This window comes from Budorcas taxicolor, chromosome 18 (assembly GCF_023091745.1).
Source record: "Budorcas taxicolor isolate Tak-1 chromosome 18, Takin1.1, whole genome shotgun sequence".
NCBI classification, from domain to species: domain Eukaryota; kingdom Metazoa; phylum Chordata; class Mammalia; order Artiodactyla; family Bovidae; genus Budorcas; species Budorcas taxicolor.
Window position 1 is genome coordinate 57,020,929 of NC_068927.1, and position 12,656 is coordinate 57,033,584.

At 37.5% G+C, this 12,656-nt stretch overlaps 1 pseudogene; it reads left to right on the forward strand.

Moving 5' to 3' along the window:
* Nucleotides 1–10,598: 10,598 nt before the first annotated feature.
* Nucleotides 10,599–11,244, forward strand: LOC128063616 (GTP-binding nuclear protein Ran-like; annotated as a pseudogene).
* The last annotated feature ends 1,412 nt before the right edge of the window (nucleotides 11,245–12,656 follow it).

Genomic DNA, 12,656 nt, shown 5'->3' on the forward strand with positions numbered 1-12,656 from the left:
GACAGGGGTTGCCTTGGGATGGCTGGCCCTGCTCTGAGCCTCAAAAGCTTGTGTCTCCCAGGCCTGAGCCCTCATAGCCCGGGCCTCAAAAGCCTGGACCTCAGAGACCCAGGCTGTCAGAGACCAGGTGGCTGTGCTCTTGTCTTCCAAAGAGTGACCTCCGGGGGAGCTTTCAGCAGATGAGACTTTGGCCAATGACGTTCCTGAAGCCTGGGCCTCTGTTGTCATTTCAGGGAGACTTTCAGGAGCAGCTCCAACTTTCACAAGGGAGGATTTGATTTTGTGAGTAGACCTGAAGGACACCAAAAACTAGATTTTAGGTTTTAGAGTAAAAAGATGACTGAGTTACAAAACAATCCTCAATACCTCCTAAGGAAACCTTCCATTTCTGTCCCTGTTGTGTATATGCTAAGTCACTTCAGTCGTGTCCGACTCTGTGCGACCCCATGGACTGTAGCCCGCCAGGCTCCTCTGTCCATGGGATTCTCCAGGCAAGGATACTGGAGTGGGTTGCCATGCCCTCCTCCAGGGGACCTTCCCGACCCAGGGATCAAACCTGCATCTCCTGCATTGGCAGATGGATTCTCTGCCACTGAGCCACCTGGGAAATCCCAGATTCTACCATGCATGTGTGCATGTTAAGTGGCTTCAGTCATATCCGATTCTGTGTAAGCCTATGCACTGTAGCCTGCCAGGCTCCTCTGTCCATGGGATTCTCCAGGCAAGAATACTGGAGTGGGTTGCCATGCCCTCCTGCAGGGGATCTTCTCAACTCAGGGATCAAACCCATGTCTCTTATGTCTCCTGCATTGGTAGGTGGGTTATTTACCACTAGCTCCACTGGGAAGACCCATTTCTGTCTCTTCCACCACTGAAATTCAAAGCACAAAAGAATCTTTCACGTAAGTTTTACTTCTTAGAAACATTTCAGTGCAAGGGATAAAGACAAATAGCCAAGCTAATAGTGAGGAATTCCACTCAAAAAGTTTCTGAAAACTTTGCGGTACACTCCATACAGAGGACAGTACTATTTATAGCGGGCTTCTGAATCAAACAAAGGACTTTAATACTAAATCTGCCCGGTAAGCCAATCTTAGGAAAGCTGCTGTACTTCTCTGAGCTGTTTCACTTGTAAAACACTCAGGTTTCTGCTCAAATATCACCTCACCAGAGACGCCTTCCCTGCCAGCCTATCTAGAATAGTAGCTACCTACCCACAACTCTCTCCATCCAACCTACTTTTATTTTTCTTCATAGCATTTCTCACCTCCTGATGTGATTATCTCTTGATAATCTAGTCACAGTCTAACCGTGCTCCCCACCCCAATGCTCTGTCCCCAACAAGTGGATGGTGCTTTACCTCATTTCTGGGGCCACTTTCCTCTCTGTTCTCTGTACTTCCACCACTCTGATCTGTTGTTGGCTCTTCAAATGCTCTACAAGAGAACAGGCAAGGATCGTGATGGAAAGGAAAAGGAAAAAAAAACAGGATGTGGAAGAGGGGAAGAGAGGGAACTGGAGTTTTCTTTCAGAGGAGGAAAGAGTACGCCACCGAAAAGCAGAGGCAGCGAGTAGGTGCCAAGTCAGCACAGGCACATCTGGGTCACAAGGATAAATCAGCTGTGAGACACACTGCTCACAGAGAGTTCTTAAGCAGCTCAGGAAATGCTTACATTTCAATGATAGGTTAAAAAAATAAAACTCAGATGTAAATTTCCATCTTTAGTTCTATTTCTACTACATTTTAAAATGTAATGAAAAAAAAAAGAATTAAAAAAAATGCAAAGAAAGAAAAGGCCAAAAGAAAATACATTAATATATAGAAGACGAGGATTATAGGTATTTTTCTAGCCTTCCCTCTGATTTTAAATCAGTCTAGTAAATTGTCTAAAAGTGTTACTTTAATAATCAAGAAAAAATATGTAACTAAATAAAAACTAAAAATAAAATGATGATACTGGACACAGAAGTCAAATTGAAAGAGCTCCCATCAGCCAAATCTTGGACAACTGGAGCATCAAGATAAATAATAACAGATAAGAACCCACAGAATAAAATAAGAATCTACGAATCCACAGTGATATAAATAAGGAAAAGGAAAATCTCTTCCTTACAGTAAAATACAAACTAATAAATGCACAGGAATGATGAAATTAGAAAATTATCATTTGCCATGAGTAATAATTGACTTGAGCAAGAATTGTTCATCATTGCTCATGCAAGAAAGTTTGACAGGGACAAAAATAAGTGCTTAGTATTAATATGTCTCCCCACAAGATACTCTCCTCCCCATCAAATAGAAAAATAGTATCTTTACAGTGTTAAACACTACCTTAACCACATAATGAAAGTCAATTGATACCATTTGCTTCCTGATATGAGGCACTGAGAAGAACACAACATCATTTCAGTGGTATTCTTGCCAAAAATGTACGACCAGAATCTAATTATGAAGAAATATCACCAACCCAAACTGACGGACATTCTATAAAGTAACTGACCTCTATTCATTAAAAATGTTGAAGTCAAGAAGACAAGAAAAAACAAAAGAATTTTAAGTCCAAAATTACAATTGTAAGCCTGAAAGTATGACAAAATAAGAAATTAATGCTGGAACTTGAAAAACATCTGGGTTTGGACTTCCAGTGTCTGATTCTCATGTAAGGAGCCTGTAAGGAGGGCCTGCCACTCCATCTTAATAAGTAAAAATCTGAACAGACTGAAAAACCAGCAACTCTTGTTGGATCCCTAAGGAAAGTGAGGACAGAGGGAAAATCACTGCCCTTAAGACTGGAGAGACAGATAGGCAAATACAAAAATTCACTGAATAACAATATCAGAGGAAAAAATCCCCTTGGGTTTCCAGCAAGAGAAGAGGGAAAAAGAACCATGTTAGTGTTATCATATTTTCATAATTTTAAAATGAAGAAAAAGAACCATTTTGAACCAATCTAGAACACTCTGTTCTTAATAATGCTTGCCCTCAAGAGAAACTAGTTAACCAGAGCCTCATATGTTAATATCAGAGTCAAATTGACCTAGGGTAAGGAAATACCCAACTCCAGCCCACTCTAGACACCCTGTCCCACCTAAAAGGGAAGGGGAAAAACAAAAACCTGAGAAACATTTGTAAAGTTCACAGTCCAGAAACACAGGCACTAAAAGACTGACATCTAGTCACAGGATTACTGAACATTTCCCCTCGTCCTACAGCTCACCACATTACTAAAGGCTGATTTACAGCAGTTTACCATTACATCAAGTTCACGCTATCAAGGGAAAAATTAAAAGGCACACCAAAAAGTAAAAAAAACAATTTGAAGAGAGAACAAGGATTAGAACCAGACATGGTTGAGATGTTGAAATCATCAGACGAGGGATTTGAAATAATTATGATTAATATGTTAAGGGCTCTAATAGATTAAGTAGACAGCACGCAAGAACAGATGGGCAATGTGAGCAGAAAGATGCAAATCCGATGAAAGAACCAAAAAGGACTGACAGAGATTTAAAAAAATACTGTAACAGAAATGAAAAATATTTTTGATAGGTTTTATTTGTAGACCAAACATGGCTGAGAAAATAATCTCTGAGCCTGAGAATATCTCGAATAGAAGCCGCCAAATCTGAAAAGCAAAGAGAACAAAAACTGAAAATCAGCAGGCAGAAAATAAGATATAGTTAAACTCAACAATACCACCAATCAAAACGATATAAATGGCATTTACAGATTACTTCATCCAGTAACAGCAGAATACACATTTTCCTCAAGTTCATTCGCCAGAACAGACCACATTCTGATCCATAAAACACCTTAACAAATTTCAGATTTGTTATTTGAAGTCATACAATGTCTGCTTTCAGTCCATAATCAAATTAAACTAGAACTAGATGAAATAGACTGATTCCTTGAAAGACACAGTCTTCCAAAACTCATACAAGAAGAAACAATCTAAATAGGTCTGTCTCTATTAAAGAAGTTGAACAAATAATAACCTTCCAAAACAGAAAGCACAAGAACCAGATGGGTTCACTAATGAATTCTACCAACAACTTAGGGAAAAAACTATACTGATTTTCTACAATCTCTTGAAGGATAGAAGCAGAGGGAATAATTCTATGAGACCAGCATTACCTAGACACCAAAACAAAGATATTACAGAAAAAGAAAACTATTAATTAATATCTCTCATAAACATAGTTGCAAAAATCCTCAACAAAATATTAGCAAATACAACCCAACAATGCATAAAAAGAATTATACATCTTGACCAAGTAGGACTTATCCCATGTATCCCATGTATATAAGGCTGAATGAATACAACATTCAAAAAGCAATTAATGCAACAACAGGCCCATGAAAAGATGCTCAACGTCATTAATTATTAGAGAAATGCAAACCAAAACTATAATGAGGTACCACCTCACACCAGTCAGAATGGCTATCATTTTAAAAATCTACAAATAACAAATGCTGGAGAGGGTGTAGAAAAAAGGGTCTCTACCCCTCCTACACTATTGGTGGGAATGTAAATTGGTGCAAGTCACTATGAAAAACAGTATGGAGGCTCCTCAAAAAACTAAAAATAAAGTAGCCATATGATCCAGCAATCTTGCTCCTGGGCATATATCCAGACCAGACAAAACTATAACTCAAAGAGATACATGCACTCTAATATTCATAGCAGCACTACTTACGATAGCCAAGACATGGAACCAATCTAAATGTCCATCAACAGATAACAGCATAAAGAAAATGTGGTATAAATACACAATGAAATAATGTGGTATAAATACACAATGAAATACTACTCAGCCATTAAAAAGAATGAAATAATGTCATTTAATGGGTGGACCTAGAGATTATCACGTGTGCTTAGTCGTTCAGTCGTGTCTGACTCTGCGACACCATGGACTGCAGCCCACCAGGCTCCTTGGTCCATGGGGATTCTCCAGGCAAGAATATTAGAGTGTGTTGTCATGCCCTCCACCAGGGGATCTTCCCAACCCAGGGATCAAACCCAGGTCTTCCACACTGAGCCACCAGGGAAGCCCAAGAATACTAGAGTGGGTAGTCTATCCCTTCTCCAGGGGATTTTTCCCAACCCAGGAATCAAACCAGGTTCTCTCGCATTGCAGGTGGATTCTTTACCAGCTGAGCCCAGAGATTACCAGCTGAGCGACCAGGGAAGCCCAGATAAGCGTAAATCAGAAAAAGAAAGACAAATAACATATGATACCATTTATATGTGAAATCTATCAATAAAGTAAGACACAAATGAACTTATCTATGAAACAGATTCAGAGACACAGAGAACAGACATATGGCTGCCAAGGAGGAGATGGGGCGGGGGAGGATAGGACTGAGAGTTTGCAATGAGTAGATGCAAACTGTATATGAAAACCATATACAAGATGAATAAATAACCATGTCCTATTGTATGGCATAGGGGACTATATACAATATCCTATGATAAAACCTAATGGAAAAGTATATGAAAAACATATACATGTATAACAGGATCACTTTGCTGAACATCTGAAACTTAAAAAACATAGCAAATCAACTTTACTTCAGTAAAATTTTTAAAAAATAAAATAAAATTGTCAAGCAGAACTGCATTAAATTTCACTGCATGATCTAATGATATAACAGAACAGTCAGTAAACCTCAAGATGCACTCATATAAATCATCTAATTTCTGAAAGAAAAAGAGGGAGGAAAATATGAAAGTCATAATCTTAGGGACCTGGGTGGCCAATCAAAAGCTCTAACAATGGATAAGTAGTGGCCTTAAAGGAGAGAAAAGAATGAAAATAGGTCAGAAAAACATATTTGAAGAAATAATGGCAGAAAACCTCCCAAATTTGGTGAGATAGATTTTTATTTAAAGAAGCTTAAAGAGTGCCACATAGGATAAACACAAAGAGAAAAATGTCTAATATGAGCACCGTAAATCTGCTGGAAATCAAAGATAAAGAGAAAAATCTTGAAAGCAGCCAGAGAAAAAGAACACATTACATACAAAGGAAGAATACTAAATACTATGTACTTGTCATCAGCAGTTATGGAGGCCAAAGGGAATGGAACAATATCTTCAAAGCACAAAAAAAGGGGAAAAAAGACTGCCCATCAGAATTCTATAATCAATAAAAATATCCTTAAAATAAAAAAAGAAGCTGCAGACTTCCCTGATGGTCCAGTGGTTAAGAATGGACCTGGCAATGAAGGGGTCACAGGGTCAATCCCTGGTCCAGGAAAATCCCACATGCTGCAGGGCAGCTAAGCCTGTGGGCCACAACTACTGAAGCCTGTGCATCCTAGAATACTCCGCAACAGGAGAAACCACCACAACAAGAAAGAAAGACCACATGCAGCAACAAAGACCCAGCACAGCCAAAAATAAATAATTAATTAATTTTAAAAATAGATTTAAGAAATTTTTTAAAGTTTGTTCTTTAAAAAGGAGACCAAACAAAAACATATTCAAATAAAGAAAGACTCAGAGAATTCATCACAGCAGACCCACAAAACAAAAGATGATGAAATTAGTTCTGAGAATGAAGGTAACAGTATCAGAGGGAAATTCAGATCTTCAAGAACAAATAATGTTGGAGACTGTATGTGGGAAACAGTAAAACTATATTTTCCCCTTACTTCTTTAAAATACATGTGAATTTTTAAAACAAAACTTACTTGTGAATTTTTAAAACAAAATTATAATTTTAAAAAACAAAAATTATAATTGTACCAATCATAAAAAAGAACAAAATAATGCCATTTGCAGCAACATGGATGGACCTAGAGATCGTCATACTGAGTGAAGTAACTCAGACAGACAAAGACAAATATCACAAGATCTCTCTTATATTTGGAATCTAAAAAATGGTACAAATGAACTTATTTACAAAACAGAAATAATGTCATAGATATAGAAAACAAACTTATGGTTACCAATGGGGGAAGGGAGGGACAGATAAATTGGGAGATTAGGGCTGACGTATACACACTACTATATATAAAATACATAATTAATAAGCACAAGGAACTTTACTTAATACTCTGTAATGATGTATATGAGAAAAGAATCTAAAAAGAGTGGAGATATATATATATATATATGTATGTATGTATAACTGATTGAGAGTCCCTTGGACTGCATGGAGATCCAACCAGTCCATCCTAAAGGAGATCAGTCCTGGGTGTTCATTGGAGGGACTGATGTTGAAGCTGAAATTCTAATACTTTGGCCACTTGATGCAAAGAGCTGACTCATTGGAAAAGACCCTGATGCTGGGAAAGACTGAGGGCAGGAGGAGAAGGAGATGACAGAGGATGAGATAGTTGGATGGTATCACCGACTCGATGGACATGGGTTTGGGTGGTCTCTGGGACTTGGTGATGGACAGGGAGGCCTGGCGTGCTGTGGTTCATGGGGTCGCAAAGAGTCGGACACAACTGAGCGACTGAACTGAACTGAATTGATTCACTTTGCTGTACAGCAGAAACTAACACAACATTATAAATCAACTATACTCCAATAAAAATTAATTAGAAAACAAACAAAAAGTTTATAAGTTGTAGGCTTTATACTGCATAGTAGATTGAAAGTAGAAAAAATGTGAAAAACACATTGAAAGCAGTGGGGCATACACTGGACATATACAATTGCAAGATATCTACATTATATGTGAATTGATAAAATATTCTCTCTAAATAGACTATAAAAAGTTAAGAACATGACTTATAATCCCTAGACAACTGCTAAATAAATGTTACAAAGAGTTACAGTTACCAAAGCAAAAGATAAATTAAAATGAATACTAAAAAACTATTCAAACTATCTAAAAGAAGATAGAAAGAAAAAACGGAAGCCTAAAATGGACAAAAAGAAAAATAATAAAATGGAAGACTAAAATCCAACCATATCATTTACATTAAAGGTTTTTAATTTAAGCATTCCAATTAAAAGGCAAAATTCGTCAGGATGAATAAAAAAGCCAGACCCAATTATATGCTTGTGAAGAGATATGCTGTTAAGTTCAAAGATACAGACAGATGAAATTCAATTACTAGAAAAAGTTATATCATGCAAAACTTTTTTCGAGTAGGTGAGTCTTTATTTTTCACACACCATTCTCAAACACACTATTGTGTGTGTGCGTGTGCTCAGTCACTCAGTCATGTTCGACTCTTTGTGACCCCATAGACTATAGCATGCCAGTCTCCTCTGTCCATGGAATCTCCCAGGTAAGGAGACTAGAGTCGGTTACCATTTCCTTTTTTAGGGGATCTTCCCGACCCAGGGATTGAACCTACAATGGCAGGCGGATTCTTTACCACTGAACCACCAGGGAAGCCCAGTGGCCCTATTAGTATAACAAAATTATATTTGAGATAAAGAATATTATCAGATATAAAGAAGGACATTTATTCATAATAAAAGGTCAATTCATCATGAAGGTAATATTTACAAATGTGTTCAAACGTAAAAGTCTCAAAATACATGAAGCAAAGGTTTACAAAAATTAAAGTAAAAATAAATTCCAAAATCATAATGTTAATAGAAGTTAGCACTCTTTCAGTAACTGGCAGGAAAAAAGAAGACGAAAATATCAGTAAAGATGAAGATCCAAAAACGCTATCAGCAGCTTTGGCCTAATAGAACCTCAGAACTGCAGAACACATATCGACCATAAAACACATATCAATAAATTCTTGAAGATTAAAATCACACAGAGTATATTCTCTGACTACATGTTAGTAAATTTAAAATCAACAGCAACATATTTAAGAAAACTTCAAATACTTGGAAATTGAAGAAAACTGAAACTTTCCTTGATGGTCCAGTGGCTAAGACTTTGTGCTCCCAATGCAGGGGGTCCAGGATTCAATCCCCAGTCAGGGAAGTAGATTCCACATTCTGCAACTTAAGATCCCGAATGCCACAACAAAAATCAAAAATCCCGTGTGCCACAACTGAGACTTGGCACAGCCAAATAAATAAAATATTTTTAAAAAGAATACATTACTAAACAATCCAGAGGTCAAAGAATAAATCACAAAAAATATTGTGAAAAATTTGAAACTGAAGGATAATAAAATCATAAAATGCCAAAATTTGTGGAATATAGCAAAAGCAATGCTTTGAGAGAATTTTATAAGTTTACACGCTGATATTAGAACAGAAAAGAGGTTTAAAATCATTGTCTGAGGGATTGCTCTGGTGGTCCGGTGGTTAAGAATCCACCTGCCAAGGCAGTGGACACTGGCTCAATCCCTGGTCCAGGAGCTCAAATCCCACATGCCACGGGGCAACTAAGCCCATGTCCCACAGCTGCTGGGCCCACGTGCCATAGAGCCCATTCTCCACCATAAGAGAAGCCACCACAGTAAGAAGCCTGGGCACCGCAACTAGAGAGTAGCCCCTACTCACCACCACTGGACAAAGCCCGAGTGCAGCAACAGAGAACCCGAGCGCCACCGTGAAGACCCAGTGCAGCCAGAAATAAATGAATAGAGGGCAGAGCAGAAAACAGACAGCTGAGCAAAGAAAGCCAAAACTGGTTCTTTGAAATGATCAACAAAATGGGTAAACCCCACAACAGATTGATTGGACAAAAAGAGATATGTACATCACCAATATTGGGGATGAAAGAGGATTATTACTACATATCCTATAGACATTAAAAGGACAATAAGAAAATATTTCATGCCAACAAACTTAACAACTTAGATGAAATGGGGGAACTCCTTAAAAATACAACTTAACAAAACTGATATCCAATGACATGGGAAATCTGTACAGTCCTATGACTATTAAATAAGTTGCATTCCTTATCAAAATCCCTCCCACCAAGAAAATTTCAGGCCCAGATGGTTTCAATTAGTGAATTTCATAGAATATTGGAAGAAAAAAAATAACACCAAGTTTAAGTACTTTCGAAAACAGAAGAAAAGGAAACACTTCCCAGTCCATTTTATAAGGCTACCATCACCCTAATGACTAAACTTGATAAAGATATTAGTAAAAGAGACTATTTAAGACCAATATCTTCATGAACATAGATGAAGACAAAAATCCTCAACAAAAATTACAAAGCAAATCCTGAAGTATACAAAAGGGGTAATAACTAATGATAACATGGAGTTTGTCCCAGAAATGCATGGTTGATTTAACATACAAAAGTAGCAATGTAGCGAACTTCCCTGGCAGTCCAAAGCTTAAGATTCCGTGCTCCCAATGCAGGTGTGCTGCTTTGACCCTTGATTGGAGGACTAAGATCCTGCACATCCCACCACGTGGCAAAAAAAGTAGCAATGTAATTCGGAAATAAACCCATAAGCATATGGACTTTGATTTTTGAAACAGAGTACAAAGACATCCAACTGGAAAAGAAAAGTCCTTTCTGGAATAACTGAATTATCCAAATAGGAAAAAAAAAGAATGAAACTCAAATCCTATTTCATGCTATACACAAAGACTAATTTTATATGAATCATCAATCTAAATGTAAAATCTAATACTAAAAAGCATTTAAAAGAAAACCTAAGAGCCTCCAACAGGCGCACAGTCACTTCTGGAAGTAACATCATGATGGCTGCCCAAGAACCCCAAGTTCAGTTCAAACTTGTATTGGTTGGTGATGGTGGTACTGGAAAACTACATTCAGGAAACATCATCTGACTGGTGAATTTGAGAAGTATGTAGCTACCTTGGGTGTTGAGGTCTATCCTCTCTTGTGTTCCATACCAATAGAGGACCGATAAGTTCAAAGTATGGGATACAACCAGTCAGGAGAAATTTGGTGGACTGAGAGATGGCTATGATATACAAGCTTAGTGTGCCATTATAAGGTTTGATGTAACATCAAGAGTTTACTTACAAGAATATGCCTAACTGGCATAGAGATCTGGTACGAGTGTGTGAGAACATCCTGATTGTGTTGTGTGGCAACAAAGTGGATATTAAGGACAGAAAGGTTAAGGCAAGGCCAATTGTCTTCCACCAAAAGAAGAATCTTCAGTACTATGACATTTCTGCCAAAAGTAACTACAACTTGGAAAATCCCTTCCTCTGGCTTACCAGAAAACTGACTGGAGACCCTAACTTGGAGTTTGTCGCCATGCCTGCTCTTGGCCTGCCCGAGGTGGTCATGGACCCAGCCTCGGCAGCACAGTACGAGCGTGATTTAGAGGTTCCTCAGACAACTGCTCTCCCGGATGAAGATGATGACCTGTGAGAAAGTGAGGCCGGGGCCCAGCGTCAGAAGTCTAGTTATATAGGCAACTGTCCTGTGATATCAGCGGTGCAGCTTGTTTGCCACTTTATTAAATAGCTAAGCAGAACGTGTGCTTAATCTTTGGATGCTAAAGGAGATGGATGGGCTTTGTAGTGAATGTGGCAGTAAAAAAAAAAACAACCTTCATTTTTTGGACCTGCATATTTAGGTGTTTTGGAACGCAGTTGTTTCCTCCTTGAGTTTCAAATATAAGACTGCTGTAGTCACATGACAATAATGAGAAGTAGAACCTTGTTTGTTATTGTCATTCCCATTCCTTTTCCTTTAGAATCAGAATAAAGTTGTGTTTCAAATATCAGAAAAAAAAAAGAAAAGAAAACATGAGAGAGTACCTTCATGACTTAAGGGTAGGCAAAAGTTTCAAATGTAGAATATAAAGCGCAATAATTAATCATTTAGATTTCACAAAGTTAGAAAACTCTGCTCATCAAGAAACTTAAGAAAATTAATAGGCAAAGTCAGAGACTAGGAGAAAATGATCCTGAGATACATAGATGACAAAACACTTGTTTAGGGAATATAAAGAACTACTGCTTAATTAAAAGATATAAAACAGTAATAGGGGTATAAGAGGTACAAACTACTATGTACATAATAAATAAATTACAAGGATATATTGTACAACACATGGAATATAGACAATATTTTTTAATAACTATATTAAGAGCATAACCTTTAGAACTTGTGAATTACTATGTTATACATTTGCAACTTATGTAATATATCAACTATATGTCAAATTTTAAAAGATGTACAATTAGAACTTCCCTGATGGTCCAGGTGTTAAGAATCCACCTGCTAATGAAAAGAACACAAGTTTGGTGCCTGATCCTAGAAGATTCCACATGTCTCCAGGCAAATAAGCCCACGCACCGCAACTACTGAACCCACACCCCCTAGAGCCTGTGCTCTGCCACATGAGCCGCCACAATGAGAAGCCCTTGCGCTGCAACTAGAGAACAGCCTGTACAGCAACAGACCCAGCAGAGCCAAAAAGAAAAATAAATAAGTAAAAATTATTAAAAAAGGAAAGAAAGCACAAATAACCAGTACCAGAAATAAAAGAAGGGGACATTATTATAGATGCTGCAGATATTAAATAATAATAATAAATATTAACATTATTGTACCAATAAATTTTAAAAATAGATGAGATACTCAAATACCTTTTAAAAATTAACCAAAGAACTATCTCAGGAGAAATAAAGAACCCCCAAAGTCCTGTAGCCATTAAATAACTGGAAAATCTTTTAAACACACATGTGTTCATGTACACACTTACACACACATATATACAAACCTTTCTAATACCAGGTTGTCAGTAATGGCAAATTTTACTGATGTTTAAGAAA